The sequence below is a fragment of the Vicugna pacos genome, chromosome 2, assembly GCF_048564905.1.
Source record: "Vicugna pacos chromosome 2, VicPac4, whole genome shotgun sequence".
Lineage (NCBI taxonomy): Eukaryota > Metazoa > Chordata > Mammalia > Artiodactyla > Camelidae > Vicugna > Vicugna pacos.
Genome location: NC_132988.1, coordinates 98,429,449 through 98,455,771, shown reverse-complemented (window position 1 = coordinate 98,455,771; position 26,323 = coordinate 98,429,449). Strand labels below are relative to the sequence as shown.

The window sequence follows — 26,323 nt, the reverse complement described above, 5'->3', positions numbered from 1 at the left end:
CCTATCCAAACCAAGAAGGAATGTGTTAGCTCAGCAACTGAAAATTCTAAAGGAAGAGAGTTTTTAGGCTCATCTAGTCAAACATCACCAGGAAGCTTCCAATATGGCTTTAAAGGTAGATTCTCTTAGCAGATATGCCAGGTTGATATTCTCCCACTTTAACATTCCCAGTAGTAACAGGGGGACTTTCCTCTGTTAGAACTAATAGAACTCTTGATATGAATCTCTTGACTAGTTTGGGTCAAATGCCCAACCTCAAACCAAGAATCTTGGCCAAAACAACAGAGTGCCTTCACTAGACACATTTTAGTCCTCTGAGGATCCAAGTCAGCATCATATAAAGCATAGGGGCCGGGAAGCAAATAAGACAAAGCTGAAAAAATAAACTCACTAGCAATAGCCTAACCTTTGTCTCTATATGACTTTCCTTTGAAGATGAACAAACAGTGCTAAATTAATGCATACAAATTATTCTGAAAATATACATACACTCTCTGTGAGGAAATCTTATTGCATTATCTATAAGAGAAACAAATGTAAGGGCAACTATTTTACAGGTATTTCAATTGAAGTATATCAAAAATTAAAGTGCTTATAAACTAAGCTGAAAGCTATACATTATTAAATCTAAAACATTTGTAATAATTTCCCTTAATTTATATAGAAATCAGTCATCAGTGCTACAAAAAGCAGTAACCTGAAAATTTCCATTAATATTAGTTCACTGATGCATATTTGACTGTGCTTTGAAGAGTGACATTTAAACATAATAACCACATTTAGGTTTCTCGATATGTCTACCCACGTTGTAAGACATATACCTTGATAAAAAGTTAATAGATTTTGTTTCACATGTCATGATTCATACTCTGCCTCTTTCAAAATATCTCAGTATTGTTAATATCAGCGGTAGTTTCCTAGTTTCTTCCCCACTTCCACTATACTAGCCTTCAGGCAGATTATGAAGCTCTTCTATTTGGTTATTTTCTCTCCTAAATGTCTTTTTACTTCAAATATGTGAGAGGGAACGAGGTGGTATCTCAAAAATCAAAATCTAATAGAAAGACATTATCACTTTTGTGATATTATAGCTAGCTTAAGATGATTTTATAATTCCCTCACAAATAGCAGACACCATAATCCTACCTATGTGTTTGTCTTCAGCATATGCTGGGAGGTAAGAAATCAATAAAAATCAATGAGAAATAATGAAAATTACTCATAGTCACTTCAAGTCTATCTTCTTCAGTTTCCTTGACAATTTTTTTGGGGGTAGCTTTTTGCTTTCACTCTTTACTATTATTAGAATTTGAGTGAAAGAGAACAAAGGCATCACATATAGAGAGATCAGAAAGAAGTGTAACCCACTTGTGTTCCCAAACTTTGACAATTCTTAATTTAGTTGGGCTGTAGACTCTTCTGTCATGTTGAAATACCCTACCTCATTGGATTTGTCTTATATCTCAAGCCCCTACTAACCTGGATTTGAACAACTGATTTTTTTTTCCTTTAATCTGTAACAGTAATCTTCAGTGTTCTCTAAGGATAATGCTAGGATTCTCTCATTTGGCTTTCCCTACTCTTGGCTGATGTGAGTAACTACCTCACTTTAGTGATGGGTCCACTGGCCTTTCTCATGGTCTTGGCAACCTACTTAGCTCTAGGACTGGGCATGCTCATATGATAGATGTCAGGGCACTTGACAGTAATGTTAAGGAACAACCACTGGGTTTAAATTTAGCAATTAAAAAATGTATAAGCAGGCTGCAATCATCTTCAATACAATTCTTTAAAGCAGTTTGCACTTTAACCAAATGTCTAAAAAAAAAAAACTTGCAAAAGGTTGGCTCACGACCAAGATTTCACAATATTATATCATTTTTGTTACAAGTCAGTCATGTTGAATAAATTTTTTTTAACATTTGCTCTTAATGAATGTGGTTGAATAAATTTAATGAGATAGATCACAATCAGTAAACACTGAGGTGTTACTTTTACATCTTACTGATTTATCTTGGAGTGGATACTGTGGTGTGCCACCCAGAACCCTAGTGGGTACATTTTCAGTCACCCTGCTGCTGAGAGTACCACTTGTTGATGGCTCACTAATGAGTCCTCCTTCTAAGCAATGCCCTCAACTGAAGAGAGATAATTTACCAAGTATTATTCTCCTTCCTGAAAGTAGCCTACATTTAACGGTCCACATGGAATATAAAGGCTTGTCTCTCTTGACTTCATTTGAGACACTTTGGAAGGTTCATTCCAGCTTCAAGGATTCTTAAAGGGTTGGATAAAAGATTTTGTTATAACTGCATGACAGTTAAACTTCTACTTCTGCCAAATCCTGCTTCCCTCACTCATGGACAAAAGTTATTCCTAAAATATTCTCAATAATCCACCTGGAGGCAAATCTTGATCTCCCAACCTGTTCCCCAGGGAGGAAAAAAATAATACATTGCTTCTGGGTATTTATCACAAGAGGGAAGAAATTGGATTCATTTAATTCAGTTACATTTATCTTGATTTCAAACTCAGATGATGTTGAAAGTTACTACACTTCATGCAATATAAAGTTTTATTGCTTGTTTCACAAAAAATGATTCAGGATATTTTCTCTGCAGCAGAAAAAAGGATGAAACATACATATTGGATAAATTTTCAAGATATAAGTGATCATACACTGATATGAAAAATAAAAATCTTTAAGCTGTAAGTTTTTCTTTACTCTTGTGGACTTCAATTGAATGCCTCTCAGGAATATACACTTTCATGAAATAAATTAAGATTTGTTTGGCTTTAATTGTGCTGTTTTAGAGCTGCCACAGAAGTGCCTAATGAGACTACCTCATATAATACGATCAGAGCACTTCAGAGAGTCATCTTTCTTCCTCTTTCTAGGCAGGCAATTTTCTTGTGAATCATGAGTTTATGTTTCTTTGTGGCTCTATTAACGTCAACCGTTATCATAAATAACAAAATCGCAAATCAGTCGAAGGCTTTTGGTAGGAAGGTAACAATTAGTAATTTTCTAAGGTACACAATTTTTTTCTGATTACTTTCAATTTCCTAGTTATGTATCTTTAATTATTTGAGATGTGTATAATTATGTATTATATTTATCATCAAAGTAAAATGCATATATTATAAAATGTGCACTTTCTTGGTGTGGAGGATTGAAAAGCATTTTAAAAATCATAAATATAAATTCAGAGGCAAAACTGTTATGAAGACAAAACTTAACCATAGCACATGTTTGTCGCTGCTTATTTTATTCCTTTCTAGAAGCACCATTCTTCCACTAGGGCCTAGCACAGTGCCAACCAATTACATGCAGTCCTAAACATTTGGTAAAGTATTGATTTAATGAATCAATTAAAAGATGAATAAATAATATATTTCCTTAAAGTGAAGAAATATTGGTGATTGAATTTGATAGATGAGTGCTTTGATAGAGAGAGAAGGAAAAAGAGTGAATTCCATGATTCTGACTTGAAGTAGATAGATACCCTGGTGCCCTTTACAGAGAATGTAAGAGTATAGGGCTTTAATTTAATATTAGAGTGTTGGGGATAAAATTTGGGAATTGGGAATTGTTTGGTACATATTGAGTATGAGATGCTGAAATCTTTATTCTTCAGCATCTTTATAATTCCCTTGCAAATAAATACATAATAAGTTGTATTAAATAACATGCTCTGTATGAACTATTTAGGAATCCAACAATCATGAACTTAATATGCTTTCAAACTAATTAATGGTGTTAATATATTTTTAAATGTTAACTATTCATGTTGACAATAATAGTGTTAAATAATGATGCTAGAAATTGCCAGATAGCATCAACCATAAAAGTCAGAGTTTTTTGAAAGCAATATTTTCCTCCATATCAAAATATACAAGTATATTAAATCATCTGTTGTTTTTTGTCTCTGGAGATCTCTCCTGATATCTGTGAGTTTACACTTTGCTGCTCTGAACAAATTTTAGGTATTTGTTAGTGGGAAAAAAAAAAGTAGAAGAGAAAGGAGACAGGTAGATAATCATCTATGTCTTCCAAAACAAAGCAAAAAATGCTCTATCTAAACACAATGAGTCTTTTTTGGTAACCTATGTTGAAACTCATATTACTGTTACATTTTTATGATAAACACCTTAACTTGGAATTTCTTCTCTATTACCTACTTGACAAAACAGATGGGAGAAAGAAATTATGTAGCTCTGCTCCTCTCTGTTTCTCTTAACATTATATTATCTCCCCAGACATTGGCCTTGTCCATGTCTTGTTCTTTCTGCCATTAATATTTTGTATTATACCTTAGCTCATGTTAAATGAGTTGTATTTTACATAATACAATATCTCACTTCTTATTTACTCTCTAGATCCAGCTCAAATTTCATCTGAAAGTTTTCCAGCATCCTTCAGGTAGAGGCAGCCACTCACTCACTTATGTATTCTTCCATCCATTTGACAAATGTTTATTAACTGTGGACCAGTCACTCCATTAAGTGGCAAAAATACAACACAGAGACAGAGGCAATATGTTCATGGAATTTATATTCCAAAGAATAAACTCACATTAAAAGAAAATTATAAATTGGAATTTGTTGTATGTATGAAATAAAGATTTTGTGGTAATAGTAATGAATAGAAGTGAATAATTTAGATATGTTTATGAAAATCTTTTTTCTTCTTTCTTTAATTGAGTGAAAGATTCTTTAAATTCTACAGTACTTTACAATTTTCCAAAGTTTCATGTACATGATTTCAAATAATCCAATAATAACCCTTTTTCCCTTATCCCTATATTTCTCCTTCCTTTCTCCCCTCTCTATTGGTAACCACTAGTTTGTTCTCTGTATCTGTGAGTCTGATTCTTTTTTGTTTTATTAATTACTAGTTTGTCATATTTTTCAGATTGCACAAATCAGTGATATAATACAGTATTCATGTTTCTCAATCTCACTTACTTCACTTAGCATAATGCCCTCCAAGTCCATTCATGTTGCTGCAAATGGGAAGATTTCGTTCTTTTTTATGGCTGAGTAGTATTCCAGTGTGTGTGTGTGTGTGTGTGTGTGTGTGTGTGTGTGTGTGTGTGTGTGTACAGCACAACTTCTTTATCCATTCATCTGTTGATGGACATGTAGCTTGCTTCCATATCTTGGCACTGATTAATAATGCTGCTATGAACATTGGGGGATGTATGCATTTTTTTCAAGTGTTTATGGAAATCTTTGTTTCCCTTTCCAGTGTGCATTTTTGACATTTTTGGTGTATGCTTTTTCTTTATTTCTTCTGTTAGTTTAGCAGCATCCTTCCAATTTTCCTCCCCTTCTGCCTCAATATAAGTCCTAAGAATCATTATAAATATACAGTGCAATTATATTAGTAACAGATGGACTGTGATTAGATAAGGAAAACAATTTTCAATCAGTGCTGGAAATTATTTATTTCAAATTAATACTATTTCTACTTGAGATGCTTAAAGCTCAAGCATATGTTTACTGTCATACTCACAGATCTGTGGACTGTGAAAATAATCCCCAGTACCATATGTTAAAAGGAATATTTTAGCTGATATATAAAATCTACTAATTTTTATTTTCTTCTGTTTTCTTCCTTAAACAACGTCATAAAAATTTTTATTGTTCAATACACTTTTTATTGTTAAGTCAAAATCAAGAGGCCTTATTATAATTATTTTTTAAAGATTTCATTTATTTATTATGTCAGAACCCTCTGAAATACCTCACTGAATATATGAAATAAATTTAAATGCTTAATAAAAGAGTACTTTACTTTTATTGTAAAATAAATCAAATAAAGAAGTGTTTAGAGATGGTTTAAGATCCTCACTTTAAAAAAATCTTCTGTATTAAAAATTCATATGTGAGATTAAAATCTTTGATCATAGACAAAAGGTATCAATTGTTATATTCTATTTTAGGATCAAATTTTGATGGCAAGAATAGCCTACTATTCATAGGATACAAATACAGAAACACAACAGCAAAATGTAAACTACGGTCTTAAGGCAGAGATAAGGCTTCTTAATATAGTAACATATATAGTTTTACACATTTTTAAAAGCTCTTTTACATGCCTATCACTTAAAAAAACTTAATTTTTAAAATTTTCTTCATAAAAAATACAGAATGATGTATATGAAAGATAAATTATTATGAATAATAAATAACTTTTTCCTGTGTCTGGTATTCTACTGCCATTAGTTGAAAAATATGCATACCAAAGTCAGTTTTGTTTGCATTAAATATTAGTGCCATCATGTCATCATCAAATTTGTTTTGCTGAAGTATTTTATGAACCAATTAAATATGAATGCAAACTATTATTTTTTTCACTATGGGAACACAGTTAAATTACTTTGGAATTATTAGATAAAAATGATTCATTTTGAAAAATTGAGTCAGTGGTTCATGAGACACTTTCCAAAGGACTGGAAAAAATAGTGAAAACCTGGATTTTTTGTCAGACTGTTTAATGTTTCTAAGTTGTTCTTTCATAGAAACAAACTGAATCTCTAAATTATAGATGATGAATCATTGTTTTAGTTTTTAATAGGTAAGAATCTTGAATGTACAAGTGAAACTCTAAATCATGACCCTGAATTAAAGAATGATGCTAAAATTAATGGGTTTTATTCATCCTTCTACATTTCTCTTCTTGGAAATCATCTTTCTTGAAAATCCAGGGAAATGATAAAGAAAAAGTATTATCTGCACCAGATATGAGACAAAGTAAACAGTATTTAATTCTCCAAAATAAGAAGAGTAATATTACATACTCAAAAATTTGAAACCACAGAAATAGGATCAATGGTCTGCTAAGGATAATGGTTTGCCTCTATATGGTCTGACACCAAAAGAAAACTGTGCATATGAAGTATAGTGAGAACTATGGTGGGCCCTTGAACAACATGGCTTTGAACCACGTAGGTCAACTTATATGTGGATTTTTTTCACTGAATAGGTACTACCATACTACATGACACGATACTTGGTTGGTTGAATCTGAGGATTCAGCACTGCATATATGGAGGGGGAGGGCCAACTATGAAGTTATACATGGATTTTCAACTGTATGGTTAGTGGGACACTAGTTCCCACAGTGTTCAAGGATCAACTATATATCAGTTAGAAAAGATGGGTGAGTAGTAGTAACAAATGAACACCAAATGTCATTAGTTTTCCACAACAAAAAGAACAATTTTGCTCTCACTGTATATAGCCAAACTCATGACAGTAATCATTGCCAATCTTGCGGCAGAGAGAAAAGGGAACATGGGCAAGTCACATGCTGGCTCTTAAAACTTACACTTAAAAGTAAAATGTTTCTTTCACTCATATTGCATTGGCTGAAATGTGCAAGAATATTCAATATCAATGAGAAAGGAATTAAAATCTTTCCACAGAAATGAAAAGGAATATTTGATATAATTTCTCTATTTACATATAATGTTTCACCATTTTTTTCTGTCTGATATATAATATACTCAATTTTGCCCCGAACTGAGACCAACAGCCTGTCCAATCAAGACATATTCAAAGACTAGGATCTCATGGTAATTCCAGGTTTAAATGTGTATCTTTTTGATATGAGTACCTATGAACTCCAACAAATTGTATTAGAGGAACAAGGATAGGGTAATGACAATAAATATCCCAACATGCAAAGAGAAAGAATGAGAGTTCCACAGCTGACACTAGTCTAGGAAAAATCTAAAATCTTGCTATGAAGACACTGAGCAGGTTCCCTATGTTAGAGGGAGAAATTATCATTGAATCTCCTCCCAAAGACTGGTTCCCTGATTCCTTTCTCCTTCATGGTTCCTAGTTTGTTCTCATGGAGTATTTCCTGTTCTATTACCCTATTTGAGTACATTTAAAGAGGTTATGATAGGGGAGAGAGAGGTATAGAGGACAAGACTGAGACATGAGAAAAGTAACATGAATAAGAAATGCAATGATAGCATGACAGATAGTCAAAAAAGAGCCAACATATTCATTTTTGGTTTCCAAAGTAGGAAAAGGTACACCCTAATAGAGCAAAATCAAGGTATATTTTCAAACACAAATTTTAAACTTAAATATTTTGACTATCCATATAGAAATTACATAGCTATACTTGGAAATGTGGAAACAAAATGAGCAATACTAAGATATATCCTAATAATTTTATTTTATTTCGAAGATACATGTGGAATTCACTGACCTGACTGGCAAAAATGTCACATTAGGAAAGATGGCAGCTGCTTCCTGCTTTTACTTACAGTTATGTTAGCTTAGGATTACTGTTTTGGATTTTCAGTTCTTTGATATTTATTAAAACAACCTCCGTAACAAATAATCTTTGCTAATTTAACTGCTGTGTGTTTTGTTTTCCTAACTGATATACTAGGCCAAGTTCTGATTATTTTTTTTGAAAATAATATATGCTACCCATATTCCCTTTAACTGTATACTTTTTTTAGAGCTTGACATGCTGAAAATTTGATAGTTAAGTTCCAAAACACACTGCAAAAAATATAAATATTTATCATCATTTACCATTATTTACTTATCCATGAGGGAAAGTTTTTTTGTAAGTTGCTAATTGCTTTATTTCAGCTTCTAATCCATGATATGTATGTAGTGCATGCTCCAAAATTTATTGATTGAATAAATTTTTCAGTCCATTGAAAACAATTTAGTGCAAATGAAAGTAAGTGAGAAAATATCCATGATTTTTAAATGTAGAAATCTTAATATTGTCTCATGCAATATATGTATTTTGTAGATGAAGAAACAGATTTTTATACAGTAGTATTTCTTCACCTGAATATTTATGTATAATCATGTATATTTCCTATGGAAAGTTTCATCAAGCTCTCAAGTAGGTCCATCATCCATAAAGTTTGAAAGTTAATACCATGGAGTTTAAGTGCCTTTTTGCTGATGACCAGACTACTAATGCAGAACCAAGAATAGCTTTCCAAACCTGAGGCGTAAAGTCCAAATCTCTACCCCTTCACCTAACATGCTGTTATCATACAAAACTGACTCCTATATTCAGGGTTAATCTCTTTTCCCCTTTGCTCCAACAACATTTGCTTTTTTTCCATTTTTTAAAGAACTTATTATTTTGTACTGTAATTTTTGTGAAAGTAGTTTGCTACACAAGTGTATGTGTGTGTTGTGTGTGTGTGTATATATATTTATATTTATCTAGCATTATAACACTATTTGATACAATTTCAAGATTTATATTGGGAAATTAAAATTGTCAGCTGAACAAATGAATAAAAAAATGGATGAGACAGATAAACAACAAGGTCATACCATATAGCACAGGGGATTATATTCAATAGCTTATAATAATCTATATTGAAAAAAATATAAAAGTGAATATATATATATATATATAAACTGAATCACTATGCTGTATACCAGAAACTAACACATTGTAAGACTTTACTTCAATTAAAAAACAAAACAAATAAACAAAAATGATGAGAAAAGATATGCCATGCTAACCTTAATCAAAAGAATAGAGAAAATCAACAAAACCAAAAGCTAATGTTTTGAAAAGATTAAAATTGATAAGCTTCTAGCCAAGTTAACTAAGGGAAAAATAAAGAGCACACAATTATTAAATCAGAATAAAGGGAGGCCATGACTACAAATCCCATGGACATTAAAGCATAAATAAGGAATAATAATGGAATGAAATATATCAACAGACTAAAAAAGGAAAATTGCACAATTGCATCAGTAGTTGCAGAAAAAGTATTTGACAAAATCTGACACTTACTCATGATAAAAGCTCTCAGTAAACTAGCAATAAAGAGAAACATCCCCAACTTAATACAGAATATCTACAAAAAAACCTAAACTAATATCATTTCTAATGGTGAGAAATTTGAAGCCTTCCTACTGAGATCAGGTACAAGCAAGGATATCCCCTGTCACTGCTGCTTTTCAACATCACACTGAAACACCAGGCTAATTCAATAACATGAAAAAACAAAATGTATATAGATTGCAAAGGAAGAGATAAAACTGTCTTTGTTCACAGATGATAAAACGGCTTCTGAATCTGAAACATTAAACAAAAACACTCCTGGAACTAATAAGCAATTATAGCAGGGTTTCAGGATACAAGGTTAACACACAAAAGTCAATCACTTTTCTATATACCAGCCACAAACAAATGGAATTTGAAATTAAAAGCACAATACCATTTACATCATCTACCCCCAAAATGAAATACTTAGGAATAAATATAACAAAATATGTACAAGATATAAATTAGGAAGACTAAACATCTCTGATGAATGAAACCAAAGAACTAAATAAATGGAAAAATATTCCATGTTTATGGATGGGAAGATCCAATATTGTCAAGATGTAGTTCTTCCCAATTTGATCTACAAATTCAGTGTAATCTTAATCAAATCCCAGCACATCATTTTGTGGATACTGACAAACTGATTCTACTGGATAGGTTGAAGACACAGAATAGCCAAAATAAGATGAAAGGAAAAGAACAAAATTGAAAGACTGACACTACCCAACTTCAAGACTTACTATAAAGCTTTAATAACTAAGATAGCATGATTTTAGTGAAAGAATAGATATATATGTCAATGGAGCAGAATAGAGAGCCCAGAAATAGATCCACATAAATGCAGTCAACTGATCTTTGACAAGGCAGTGGAGGTAATACAACAGAACACAGTCTCTTCAACAAATGAGGCTGGAACAACTCAATATCCATAGGAAAAAAAAAAAAAAGGAATCTAGACACAGACTTTAAATGTCAATAAAATGAACTCAAAATGAATCACAGACCTAAACAAGAAACACAAAAACTATGAAATTCATAGAAGATAATTTAGTAGAAAACTTAGAGGATACTGTGTTTGGCTATGACTTTTTAGATACTACACCAAATGCATGACCCTTGAAATAAGGAGTTGATACATTGGACTTCATTATAATAAAAAAGAAATTTCTGTTCTGTAAAAAAACAATGTGAAGAAAATGAGAAAGACAAGTTGCAGACTGGGAGAAAATATCTGTAAAACACTCATCTGATTAAAAAACAAAAAAAACAAACTATTGTCCAAAACATACAATGAAATATTAAAACTCAACAACAAAAAAACAAACAACATGATTAAAAAATAGGCCACAGATCTTAACAGACATCTCGCAAAGAAGATATGCATATGGTAAATAAGCATATGAAAAGATGCTCCACATCGTATGTCATCAGCAAAATGCAAATTAAGCAATGAGACACCACTACACAACTACTAAGAATGGTCCAGATCTAGAACATTGACAATACAGAAGTTGAAAAATAAATGGAGCAGCAGGAATTCTTAATCTTTGCTGTTGGATATGCAAAATGGCACAGCCACTTTGGAAGATAGTTGGTTTCTTACAAAAACACATACTCTTCAAATTCAATCCAGCAATCCCATTCATTGGTATTTACTCAAAGAAACAGAAAATTTATGTCCGTACAAAAACCTGCACATGGATGTTTATAGCAGCTTTATTCATAATTACCAAAACTTGGAAGCAATTAAGATGTCCTTTAGTAGGTGAATGGATAAATAAACTGTGGTATAACCAGTCCAATATTGTAATAATATTCCAATTATAATGGAATATTATTCTACACTAAAAAGATATGAGATATCAAGCCATGAAAAGACATGGGGGATTTAAATGCATGTTATCAAGTTAAAAAAAGTTAATACAACATTTTTTTATCAGATGAGTGTTTTGCAAATATTTTCTCCCAGTCTGCAACTTGTCTTCCTCATTTTCTTGACATTGTTTTTCACAGAGCAGAACTTTTTTATTTTAATGAAGTCAAATATTATAATATTTCAATAATAATGGAATATTATTCTATGCTAAAAAGACATGAGATATCAAGCCATGAAAAGACATGGGGGATTTAAATGCATATTATTAAGTTTAAAAAAGTTGATCTGAAAAGGTTGTATACTATGATTGCATCTTTATGACACACTGGAAAAGGCAAACCTATGGAAACAATTTAAAAAATCAATGGTTTTCAGGAGTTAGGTGAAGGAAAGGCAAGAACAGGCAGAGCACAGGGCTTTTTTCAGGCAGTAAAATTATTCTGAATGAGACTATAATGGGGGCTACATGTCATTATACATTTGTACAAAACCACAGTTTCTACAACATCAATAGGGTGAATCCTACCCCAAAAGCTTTGCTTTATTAAAGAGCTGCCTTTAAACTTAATACCAAGTCACACTCTTCCAGAAACTGTAGAAAGGAAATCATCTTATTCTCACCTCAAGTAGTCCAGGGAGTCCTTTCATTCACTCATCAAATCTGTATTGAAAATCTCATATACACCAGTTATTGTATAATGTGTTGGATATATATAGATAAAATGTTGAACAAAATAAGCACAATTCATGCCCCCTTGGAGCTTAACGATTTATTGAGTGTGATATGCCTTATTAAGATAATCACATTAACACATATGTGCAAAAAATGACAAACAGAAGTGTGACAGTGACCAAAAAAATAAGGCATACTGTGCTATGTGAAATAAAATATTTGTTCATGTAATAAAATACTTATTGGGCATCTCTATGTGACACTTACTAGGTTAATCAGGAGATAGCAGTTAACAAAAAATAAATTCTCTGCCCTCAGGAGTTTATATTCCAGTGATGGAGAGATAATAACCAAATAAGAAAATATATACTATGCGGAAGTTGGTGAATGATATAGAGTAAAACAGGCAGAGTAAGACAGCTAAGGAGCCAGGTTGTCAAATGATTTTTCTGAGAAAAGGACTCACATGCTCCACTAGCATCTCTAGCCCGGTTTTTTGTTTTTTGGTTTTTGGGGTTTTTCAGTAATTTGTACTTAATCCTGAATAAGAGTTCCATCCCAACTGAATCTATTGATACATTCTTTCGTTATCCTTTTAATATTGGGCTTGGGTCCAATCACTTTTCTTTTTCTCATTTACATTATTTTGAAAAGTCCTTTTGGTATCAGTATGTTTGCATACTTCTGGTAAAACTTTTATTTATAATTTGAGAATTACTTTAAGTACTTATTTGAAGTCCTCTTACTCTTCAAGCACATTGATTATAATAAAATAAAAGTAGAACTACTGAAACAATAAAACCCAGAAATACAACAGCTGAGGAACATAGTTCACTTCCTTTGCGTATTTATTACATTCCTTGGTGAGTCACTGGTCTCTAGTCAGCATAGTGGACAATTCTGATACAAGACATGGCTACCAAGGGTGATTGTTCTCATTCACAAGCGGCATGAAGAAAAGTTGAAGTGGGAAAATGCAGAAAAAGTATCTTTTAAACAAAACAGAGGTCACTATCATATTATACCAGTGAGAGTCCCATGACCATCTATTGCCTTACACTTATAGTCCTGTGATAAGAGGGAAAATGGATTTGGTAGGACAAATTAATCTCCACTATAGTGAGGAATTTAGAATTCTTTCAGTGTTTCTGTAGAAAAGATGGAAATGGAATTTGAGAGTGCCAAAACCAAGTATCTGACCTAATCATTCTATGGGAATGGGAACAACAAAATTGTATAATTATGAAAAGAAGTTTAGCTTAGAATTAACAGGAATTATAGAGTGCAGATAGAGGCTGAGAGAGCTCAAGAAATAAGACAAAGTCTATATAAATTAACAGGTCGAAATTATCAGGGCAGTGCTCTAGTGGCAGAGTCCTAGTCTACTTGTTTTCAAACATTCTGGTCACAAGACCCCTTTGCATTCTTAAGAATTATTGAGGATCCCAAATAACTTTTTATTAATTGGTTATATCAATTGATATTCACTGTATTGGACTACAAAAATAAAAATAAAAATATTAATTTATAAACAGCAATAATAAATACATTAATTTATAAATAGCAATAATAAAAATTAATAAATAGAAAAATAAATTTAAAATAAATTTATAAATTATGTAATAAGTAATACTAAATAGATAAATTTATACATAGCAATAGATAATAAAATAGCAAATAATAATAACAAAGAAATAGCATTTCTTATTAGTATAATTTGGAAAAATAACTGCTCTTAACAAAACAAAAACTGAGGAGAGTGGCACTGTTTTAAACTCTAACAGATCTCTTCTGTCTGACTCAATAAAGATAACTGCATTCTTGTGTCTGCTTCTGCATTCAGTCTCTTAGACGATCACGTGTTGTAGCCTCTGGTAAACTCTACTGCACACTTGTGAGATAATAAAAGTGAAAACAAAAAGTAAATCTTATCTTGCTATTATTCTGAAAAAAGTTTTGATCTAGCATACTAACTGAAATGCCTCATTTATTCCCCAAAATCCCCTGAACAACACAACAAAAGAGGTCTATTCACCTCCTTCTAGTTTGACTCATTAGAAGTATATTGAAAGTAAACAATAGCAATTAACACTTTACAGACATTTTAAAAGTTTTAAACTTCTATTCTCTAAGTAAAACAGTATGAAAATAATTTAATTTTGTATTCCATTTTTTTTTGAAGTAATAAGCTTGCAGTTTATCATCTTAGGCCACAATAATGCAGCTCAACTAATTAAACACTGCCATTTTTTAACAAATAAGACATAATTTGGTGATTTTATTATCAGTGGATTTAACCATATTATTTGAAAATACTCACTTTCTTTATTTCCAATTAATTATATTTTACTCTAGTAAACTTTGTATGTCATGATTTCTGAGAAGTAGGAAAATGCAGAATGGACACTAAATGTTGAGCCCTAATTAATAATTAAGGTACACCAGGGGTAACAAGACCATTTATTCTTACCTACCTGCCAGATCACCTTGTCCTGTCAGAAGAACCTTTGTCCCAAAGACTTTATTTCAAACATACTGCTTCTGAATTAACAGCAGGGACTTCTGGGTTTCTCAGCATCTCTTATTTACCATCTACTGTCATGCTTAATGATCAACATTAAAGTTACTGCTTCCAAATCACCTTAATTAGGGTGGCAAAAGCTTTAAAAAGTTCCTTTCAAAAGCTCAGATCATCAAATTTGATTGCCCTAATATATTGTGATTATATAAGGTTCTTGTGTTGAAACATTATAATAACATTTCCAGTCAGACATCCTGCAGTTCCTTTTTAAGGTACATTTTTCTCCTCACAGTTCTTCCTGTAAGTGCACTGTGTCCTCTGCTTAGTTTATAGTTGGTTGAACCAGAACAGGGTAACTGAACCAAGCACCATGATTGACAGGTTAGCCTATGACTGGGGGACAGCCGGCTACATAATGCTGTGCCCAAACTGAGACAATCTGGTTTAACTGAATTTTCCTTCAACTCTTTTAATGAGGGATTAGAGAGTGCTGTTTAATGCAAATAGTCTCACTTTTTTTTTTTAAGTGAACTCCCTACTGAAGTGTAACATATACGGAAAATCACATGAGTCATATGTTTGCAGCTTGATAAATTTACACAGTAAACCAACTTAAGTTACCACCACCAAATTATAAAACGGAATAGTCTCAACCCAAGAAGCCCCTTTATGATCTTACCCAGCCACTTACAACTCACTAAGGAAACCACTACCTTTACCTCAAACACCAGAGGCTACTTTTCTGTTCCTAAAGGTCTTTTTTTCTTAATAAATTAAATCATACATGATTGACCTAACATCTCTTTCTTAATATGCTGCTTGTGAGAGTCATCCATATTGTTGGGTGTATCAATGGTATGTATTTTTGTCTTTGATTTATAACATTTCATTTTATGGATATTCCTGAGGTAATGCTTGATATTCTGATGGATTTATAATATATTTGTAGTTTTGGTATTTACATACTACTGTTATAAAAATTCTAATACATACCATTGGTAAATAGTCTGGGCATACAAGTGTGATTAGAATTCCTAGTTCATATGTTATATATACCTATTCAGCGAGAGTAGTCACTGCTTGTATTGGTTTTGTATTGCTGTGGTAACAAATTACTTCAAACTTAGTGGTGTAAGATACCACAAAACTGTTCTGTCGGAGTTCTGGAGGTCAAAACGCTAAAATCAAGGCTATAAGGCTGCTTCTGAAGGTTTCAAGGAAGAATTATGTCCCGGCCTTTTCCAGCTTCTAGAGGCTGCCTGCATTCCTTGACTCCCTTCTTCATATAACTCCAACATCTTACACCTATCACATCCTCTTCTACTAACTATGACCTCCCCCCATCTCAGCCTTCCTCTTATAAAGGCCTTTATGGTGACATTAGGCCTACCAGATGAAGCCCTAAACTTAATCATATCTGGAAAGTCCCATGTCCCATGACATATCAAAGGTTCTGGGAATTAGGACTTGGGCATTATTCTGCCAGCCACAATAATGAAGAAAAGATGAGCTGGAGTCCATAATTTTAGGTCCCAATGGTTTTGAAAACTGTTAAGATATGAGCATTATAAGCAATGCTTTGTTGTGGCCTCGGCTGCCACTGCTCTTGTTCTGGAACACAAAATGGTGGGAGTCATTGGAAACCATCTTAGAATTTTTCTGCCACAATGTTTGCATATGTAATATGTGTGAGTGTTAGTTATACAGTGATCTAGCTGTCTTTAGTTGGTCTCACAAATTTCTTAGGATGACTGACTTATTTAATATCCCACGAACTAAAAAAATATAAATTAAGACCAAGTTGCATAGATAAAAACTATCAGATTAAGCCACTTTTCAGAAATAATGTATTAGTAGATGTAAAACTCCAAAGTGTAAAAATACCTTTTCATGGCTACATTTACTATAAAACTCTCTTTTATAAATATTTTATAGCCACAATAAACTTATATTTCAAAGAAATTAATCAATATATATGGCCTTGGGAAACCCTGAGGGGAAAAAAAAAGAAAATGTATTTAAAATATAACAAAGCTTAAGCTGATTTTTTAAATGAAAGTTTGATCTTTATAATAAAGTGGTTTTTGCCCTATTAATATGTTTAACATACTTAAAAACCTACCTTAGAGTCAATAAATAATTCTATATGGGCTAACAAGTCATTTAATTTTACTTTGTCTCTTAATTTGATTTACTTTAGTTCTTTTTAGTGAATTGTACTCTAGGTTAAAGGTATTCTTTTCAGTTGTTAGTATATACAATCAGAAGAGACAAATGGAGGGCATTTTGAAGGTATTTGTTATATTAAATCATATGTATTTCATTTTTAGTAAAAGTTAATACGTGTTTTAATATCACCTTGTAGAACATTACTTTATAACCAACTTAATTTTGACAAAACAAATTCTTTGTATATTTGAAAACTAGAATACAATTGTGGTTATCCATTTCATTAGCTATATTTGACTGAATAAAATTCCTGTCTCTGAGAATTACTGTGTCTTTAGGAACTCATTCTTACTGTTTTATTCAAAGAAGGAGGCATGCCTTGCTTTGAGCTTCTGGCTTACTACCAAAAAGAATATATTCATATTCTTTCAGTTCTAAATCTGTAGTAAAAGATGTCAAAATGAGCTCTCAAGCAATTATATAGTAAAGTTATCTCATATTTTAGTACATGAATTACCAAATTAAAATGTGGTATTGACCTAATATTTTAGACACTTTTACTTAGTGAATCCAATTAGCAAATTCAAGAAATTACTGTCAATTTTTAGATAAAAATTATTATGCTTTATTTAATCTTTATGGAGTACTGATATAACAAAGATTATTTAATACCTATTTCTGTGCACTTCCCCAAATGTTAGTTCTAACTGGGAAAAAACACTTTATCATCAATTTATCTTGAACAAGAACTTTTGCAATTCTTATACTAAAAGATTCTGGGATAAACTGAACCAAGTTTTGGAAGACAGTATCACCAACATACACCAATATTCATTTTATCTTCTCTTCTATGCACAAAGAAGTCTACACTGGTTTCCACTTTTAGTATGGCTGAGTAAGTTCGAAATAGGCCAACACTCTTGCAAATAACTATAAACTTTATATTACACACAACAAACTATCTAAAGACTTTGAAATGTGAACAAAAGTACGTAGATTCTGGGAGGAAGGAAAATCTTGGATGGACAGTATGTGATATACTCCACCACCACCACTCCCTTTTTTCTTTCTTCTGTTTTTAATTAACATTATTATTATTATTTATTATTATTATTATTATTATTATTATTATTATTATTATTAATTATTTATTATTATTTGCTATGCCTGTGGGCATGCTGCAGTCATCTTTTATTGGCTGGTTACAGCTTGATGACTCACAGTCTTCTGGGATTTAAAGGCAAGAGGACAGAGATTAGGACAACTACCACCAAAAGTATGTAGGATAAAAATAGTAGAAAATGGAGAGCCAGAGAGAGGAGCCAAACTTTTATATATAAATACTGTATAAACCTCTGTCTGACCCAGCGCCATCATGCATGAAAAGACTATTAACAACACAGCTCAAGGGAAAAAAAAAAAAAAGACACTTAACTGAGATATGAGCTCCTGTACAAGACAGAATTTTCAGTTTGTATACAACCAAGCTAATAGCCAGTTAAAACCACAATATCAACACTCATGGGAGAAACTGAGTATGATCTAAACTTTACATAACATTTTGTGTACAATCCAAAATTACTCGACAAATAAGATCTAGGGGAATGTAGCCCATTCCTAAGAGAAAATAAAATCAATAAAAATCAATCTTGATATTTTGGAATTATCAGAGAAAGACTTTTAAAAACAGCTGTTATAATGATGCTAAATGGAATATTGCTAAATGGAATAAAGGAAAATATGCTTGTAATGAATAAGGAGATAGGGAATAGCACAGAAATCATACTTTAAAAATTAGCAGGAAAGGAATTCTAGAACTGGAAAACATAATACCAGACCTTTAAACATTACTAGATAGGCTTAATAGCAGAATGGAGATGTCAGTAAAAAGAATTAGCAAACTTGAAGATAGTTAAATATAAATTATACTATGTGAAAATAAAGATAATAAGATATTAAAAAAAATGAAGAGCCACGGTAATCTGTGGGACAATATCAGTAAGTCCAACATGTATGTAATTAGATTTCCACAGAGAGAAAGAAGAAAAAAAGAGTATCAGAAATTACAACCCCAAATTATCACAGTTTTGTGAAAGATATCATCTATATATTGAAGAAGCTCAGCAGATTCCATGAAAGGTAAATATAAAGAAAACCATGCTTAGTCTCATTACAGACAAAATACTTGAAACCAAAGATAAATAAAATGTCTTGATATTAATCAGAGGAAAATAAGCTTATATACAAGGCAACCACAATTCTAACGACTGTTAATTTCTCACTGATAACAATAGAGACCAGAAAATATACATCTTTAAAATATTCAAAAAAATAAAATTTTAAAGTCAAAAATTTTATATCCAGCAAAAAAAAATCCTTCAGTAATGGAAATAGACACATTTTGAGGTAAACAAAAATTAGAAAATTTGTGGCCAGGAGACCTGCAATACAAGAAATACTAAAGATGGTTTCTTAGACCGAAAGGAAATGGTACCAAGGAGAAATTTTAGTACTCATAAAGGAATAAATATATTAGCTCTGAAAAATATCTAGTAAATTAAAAATTAAAATTTCCTCTGCATTTCATTATACCTATATCCTATAAAACAAAAATATTTTTATTGAGCTTATTTACATTATATCTAAAGCATAAAGGATGAAATGAAATGGGGATGGGGATGCTAAATTGGCCTATATGTTTTCAAATTTACTTACTGAATTCTAAGAAGACTGGGAAAATTTTAGAATATATATTTTAATTTCAAGATAAATTACTGAAAAATAACAAAGAGGTACAGCTATAAAGTCAATAAATGAAGTGTACTTTCAAAAATATTCAAATAATCCAAAAAAAGGAAGAAAAGAAGAAACAAACAAAAAACAGGAAACAAATGAACTGGAAGATAAATAAATCAAGCAATTTCTATAATTAAATTAATGTTATTAGATTTCATATACTAACTGAAAAAAATAATTTTTCAGAACAGATGAAAAACCAAAACATCTATATTTTCAGCCCCACTTTAAGTTGTGCAAAATTATGGGAAATACTGGTCAATAAAATGTGAGCAGGAAGGATGTAGATCATTCTGAGCTCAGGCAGTAAAATGCTCAATTATCTATGCATTTGCTTTTCCTGGAAAGGTAATATGAAGGGTACCCAAGGAGGAAATGGAGTTGCTCAATTTGAAGTGCTGAGTCTTTAACGGGAGGAATTGCCCTAGAGAATTGCTGGGATCCAGAGAAGAATTTATAACACCCAACACCAAGAAATAACCATTTGTTTTGTTAACATTATTTATGTTTGTTAGCATAGCTAGCCTGGCTTATTCTAATCAAGAGAAACCCAAGTTGCCCCATTGCATAGAAATTTATGACAACATTGTTAAAATGATACATGATTATTTATCATGAATTTATCAATTAAAATTACTTGCATTATGAGATGACTAATTTTTGATACATACACAATTTTGATAGGAGTAAAATCTAAAGAACATATGACATCAAAAATACTAAAATATACTTATTGCACAGTTTTTAAAGGTTTGCTGTATTACAAAGAAATAGAGACAATAATAACATAAAAAAATTAAGTTTTCATTTATGTGTATATGTTAGATTTTTATGTGCATTATTGGGTCAAATCCATCCATCTACAAATATTTAAAACCTCAATTTTTACAGTTGAAAATTAGATGCATCTTTCTGAAGGATATTTTTTTAATGATAAACCCTTAAAGTGGTAATTTAAATACTGGATAAAAAAGTTAGATTGTTGAAGAAGCATGAAGTAGGAGCCATACTGGTTATAATTTATTTAAAACTATAAATATTAAGTATAGTAATTAAAATAGATTAAATAAAATATAACAGAGATAGATGTAAGCTAAATATCAAACTAGATTTCAAAAAAGTACACCCTATACATTGATATTATAAAAATGTTTTTAAAAGAATAATGGGAAAGATAAAAAGAAATAATAGAGAGAATATAGTATTGCTCCATAAAGAAATTAGAAGTTGAGACAAAGTAAAACTAAAAGAATGGAAACCTTAATCTATAATGATTTATTTATTATATAAATTCAAATAATATCTTGCACAAAATGAATGCCAAATAATCTAATGAGATTTTAAAAATTAAAATTAAAATATGGAAATGGAGAAAGAAACTTCTTGTTTAATTTTTTTCTTTAATATTTCTGGATTTCTTATTTATTGGTTTATTAAATAAAAATATGCAAAAAATAGCTAATTAAATTTCTGTAAAGTATTTTTAAACAAACGTCTTAAAATTGTTAATCCCTTAAACAATTAAAATTTTATAAGTATAGGTCTAAAATTGGAATAATATGGAATATTTATAATGTGAAAATTATGCCTTAAAGGGACTAATACAATAGGAAGCAATGCCCTCCCTTTTTCTATTAATTCTTTGCAAAAATTGTCTTATTTTACTATATCTGATGCTTATATTTATTAATATAATTTGTGTTCTTTCCCTTAAATTTCTATTTGCATTTCCCCCTCTTCAATGAATTAGATTATCCTCAATAGCCTGAGACTTCACTGTCCAAGGAACAAATAATGTGTACAGCAGGTGACTTTGTGCACGTTTTAGGAGTCTAACCAGGGAAAATGTTACTTATTAATATCAAACACTAACCACTTCGAAAAGTGACTAATGCATAGTGTATTTGTGATTAATTCACTTCTCCCACATGTCTGCTTGGCCAAAAGGGTGAAGAATTTGATGTTCAAAATACGCTAGTCTAGCATTTTAAAATTATTCTTCTTGGTTGTTGATGTTTCACGGTATTCTTGTTCTCAGTAATTCAATTTTTCCTGCTTGATAAAATGTTCGAAGTTTCCAATAGTCCATGTCATTACATTGTTTGGTGTTCACAGTGAATGGTGACCTTGATCACTGCTTTTCTTTGTGTATTTCCAATAAAAGGGCTCATGAGCCACAAGATACTTTAGCAACAGTGATATCTCCTAAAATAGATCTGACATTGTCATTAGTCATTCGAAGAAGCCTGAGCTGTTAACCTACTTTGTCTTTTCACTGGACATCAAATGCTGAAGTTTACAAGGAAAAATTTCTTTTCCTCTCAATCAGATGTCTGTCTTCCATTTTAAGGAGCATTCAATACAGCACTGAAAATGTAATTCTGGAATAATTAGTCACTTTCTTTTCTCTTTATTTCTTTACACTATTTAGTCTCTCAATTTGAAACAAATCCAAAATTTTCTTAGAATTTTGATTGCTTTTCTTTCATAAGATTACATACCATTCAAAATGTTCAAAGAGTTAAAAGAAACAAAAATATTAAAGGCAATCATAGTGTCTTTTCCTCCTGTTGTTCTTATCCAAAGCCAAAATATGATTTCTGTTTCCTGTGCTGTCATTTCATCACATTTCAATGTCAGAAACACTGTTAAATGAAATCAAACATGCTTCCTGTTTTTGAACCTGATTCTGATAAAGCTGCTGAATTTGTAATAAGGTAGCACAAAGACCTCAAAACTTAAAATCCATAAATCCTAGCAGCTTAATAAAGAATGTCTGGTCAGTGGGTTTGTATTCTCTGACAGTAAGGATGACTCTGATGGTCCCAGTGGCAATATACTCTGGTATGATGTCTTCTGTTAACATGGAAACAGAGACAAAAGCCCAAAAAACAGAAGGGGGTATATTTTTAGCCTCAAACTCAGATTTACACTTATTTATAGTTTGGGATATTGCATGTATAGTACTACATAACTGACCTGCTCTGGTATATATGTTTTAGGAGATGAAAAATTTTCCTCTACCATTCTAGTTTCTTTTTGGCTGGTCAAAAAATTTAATTGATATAAAACAGATCAACAGTAGAAAACTAATTTAATTTTGTACATTCGGGAATGTCAAAGACATAAGGTGCAAAGAAGTGACTAAAGCAGACAGCTTTTTATGCCTTTCAGAAAAAGAAAGAATTATTTGTACATAGTTGACCAAATAAAGAGGGTTTTGCTTGGAGTAGCAAAGTAATGAAGAAATGACAAAGTTTGTTTATACAGCTTTCTTGGCCTTGAATTCCTTATCTCTGGTGATAAGAAAAAATGTTCATTCCAACTCTTTGTTGTTGGTATTTCTTTAAGCCATTTTCAAAGAACTGGATAGTCTTTATCATTGTGATATCTAGAGATTGATTAGCCCACCTAATCACATTATTTTGAATCTGCTTTTTTATATCAGGGAGGAAATTTTCGACTAAGGCAGAAATTTAAAGATTCCTATGTTCTAGAGCTGGATTTAATGCAGTGTGCCTTTGAAATGCCTGTATAAAATGTTTTACAAATATTTTTGGATGTTTTCTTTCTGGGTGTATGCATAATTCAAATTTAGACCAATTAACTTTGTGGGGATAGCCCATAATATCATTCCTATCAAACCTTGATTATTAGCTTCTAACTTAGCCATTTTCTGGTCACTTGAAGAGGATCCTGGGACAGGTTCTAGCCATTTATTTTCTCTGTGAAAGGGGAGAGGGTCAAGGAACTGGCTTGTCTGATAACTACAACATAATCTTGGCTGGGAAGAATCTCCATTAGCAATCAAAGTCCCTATAAGTGTATTTATGCATGGCAATTAATATTTTTAATTTCTCTTTAAATTTGATAAGATATTTTAAAAACGGACATAAAAGAGCTTTATAACGTAAAAGATTTGCTGTTGTCCAAGGGACTTGAATTCTTTGTGGTAGGGATCCTATCCAAATGACATTGCTTAGGAGTGTCTGAAATTGGCAGGGCAAGTTTATCAAGCCCTAAAATGTGGAAGGAGTTAAAAGGGACTGGAAAGAAAGCATATCACCTGTCCCAGGTGCCTCTGCTAAATTCATTTTCTGATATTCAGAAATTATGCAAGTAAACTGTATACCCCTGCCTTAGGGGTCAGGCTGGAGTGTCCCCCGTAAGCCTTCAGATTTTTCTAGGGAAGTTGGAGGAGCTTTAGGAGTTAGGAGAACTGGCAAGAAGATGGTGTTGGGTTTTGAGGAGGGGATTAGATCATTGGCCTATAGATCCAAAAGATCTTCTGGTGAGTCAGGTTAAGGAAGTTTGGAATAAGGGGTGTATAAGAGGAAGCATGAGGGGGATTTATAGGAGATTTGGTTTTTACTTTTTTTTCTATGTTTTAATTCCTTTCCATTCTTTCTTCTTATTTACAAAGTCCGTAAAAGCAGCTGCTATGTTTCTTCATGTTCTCTTTTCAATTTTCTCTTTTCCATAGATATCAATAAATCAACTATTTAAAATAAAAGCTCTCTAAAAATTTCTCCATTTTTAAGTTTTTCCAACTCGAAGACTCCATTGCATGTCCATTGATGAATAAGAGCTTCTTAATAGAGACTCAAAACAGAAACTGTTTTTTGTGGCTTACCCATGGATGTAAGAGGCATTCCCAAACGGAACACAAAAGATGTGGCCCTCATAAGAGCCAGAAAGTTTATTCCCAAAGGTATTCTAAAACATCAAAGACCTTCATTGCATACGTGGTAAGAATGATGCAATGAAAATGTTGTCTCTAGTTTCCTACAAGAACATGAGGTCCCTTAAGGTACAGATGTATTAATCTGTGAAACTGGGCAGGCGTCACTGGAATGGAACTGTTCAATCACTAACAAAGCAACAAAGGTGGAGATGACAAGGCCCCTTATGATCTGGGATCCATTATGACAATTTCCCCTTAGAGCTGGCTTGGCCTAAGAGAGAAAGTGCTACTTGTGACTTTGTGTCTTGGAACCTCAGTCTATTTGGCCACCAGGATGCAGAAAATTAAGTATATTATCTAGACAGCAGATACCAGGGAGAATATTCTCACTGGTCACAAAACTCTCAGGACATGCGAAAAGAAAAGCCCTCATCCTGTTTATGTCAGGGAACACAGCAAGTTTCATCTCAATAGACAGGTCTGGTGAGAACCATGACTCACCAGTTTATGAAGCCCGCTGGAACAGCAGGGTATGGGGCTTATGCCTGTATTGTACCCTATGTTTTGTTGTGTTTTTTTTTTCTCCTTATGACAAATGACAACATAAATAGTGACAAAGAAACAAAGTCATCATTTCTGGGAGGAAAAATACCAATAAAAACCAAGTGAACTCATGCCAATTTTTTACTAGAAGCTATACCCAAGAAACTAATCCCATAAATATTTTCTCTTCCTAATCTAAATTTAGACAAGGAAGGAACAAGAAAATTGTACCTTCCTCTTTTGACCACGCATACAGAGAGATCTGGGAGAGTTAACTTTGGCAAGAATTCTAACCTTCTGTTGGAGCTTGTCAGGAGTCCCAGAATCTCTCAACTGCAGCAGCCCTGGAGGAAGCAGTGTCCAGCCAATGAGGTTTATCCTGCTGACTACGCCAGCTGTAGGGTAGGAAACATTTTCCTGTATCTTTATATTTTTAGCTGGACTAATAATTAAATTGACATAAGACAGATCAACAGGAGAAAACAAACTTAATTTTGTACATACAGGAACCCCAAAGATAAGAAAGCTCAAAGAAGTGACAAACGCAGGCAGCTTTTATACCTTTTAGACAAAGAAATAATTATTTGTGAACACTTGAAAAAACAAAGGGGTTTTTGCCTGGGGAAGCAAAGTAATGAAGAAATAACAAAGTTTGTTTGTACAGCATTCTTAGCCTTGAATTCCCTACCTCTGGCGATAAGGACGCCTCCTAACCTCCAGCATACGCAGGATGCCTTCACATGGGAGATTTAATTCCTGCTTCTGGGGGACAGAGGACAGTCAGAGTGTTGTTCTTGCACCAGTTATTTCTTAAGTAACTTGAACTCAAAATAATCTATATCACAAAGTGACATAAATTGGGGGAGCCTGTCCTAAACCCTATCAATGTTCAATTGAATGAAACAAAACTATGCAAAAAGAATTAAAACACATCAATTTCAGAAGTGAGATGAGTCTGAACATGTTGCTCTGTTCAAAAAAAAAAGAAAAGAAAATTATTTTTGCTTAATTTGCATAATGGCTATAGCCTGTGTTAGATCTGATTGAATACTTACAGCAAGATTACGGTCCCTAAACAGACTAATTCTGTGAAATAAGTCAATACAATGAGATATTTGCCATCATGTAAATTTATATAGAAGTTGACTATATTGTTTAATGGTTGGTTGTTTTCAACTGTTCAATGGTTTATATTGACATTATATAAAAATAGA

General features: G+C 32.1%; 1 long non-coding RNA gene across 4 annotated transcripts in view; it reads right to left on the bottom strand.

Annotated features, from left to right (window-relative positions):
• LOC140700455 (uncharacterized) overlaps positions 1–26,323 on the bottom strand; it is a 108,691-nt gene that overhangs the window by 3,950 nt on the left and 78,418 nt on the right. The window contains exons 3-4 of one of the 4 annotated variants that reach the window (XR_012078849.1): positions 25,404–25,504; positions 14,145–14,287 (exon numbers count right to left, since the gene is read on the bottom strand). The exons of 1 other annotated variant lie outside the window; for it this stretch is intronic. This is a non-coding gene — a long non-coding RNA (uncharacterized lncRNA). Of the gene's footprint in view, positions 1–14,144; positions 14,288–25,403; positions 25,505–26,323 lie in introns of those variants that run through there. 2 more of the 4 variants (XR_012078857.1, XR_012078859.1) reach the window with 2 other exon arrangements.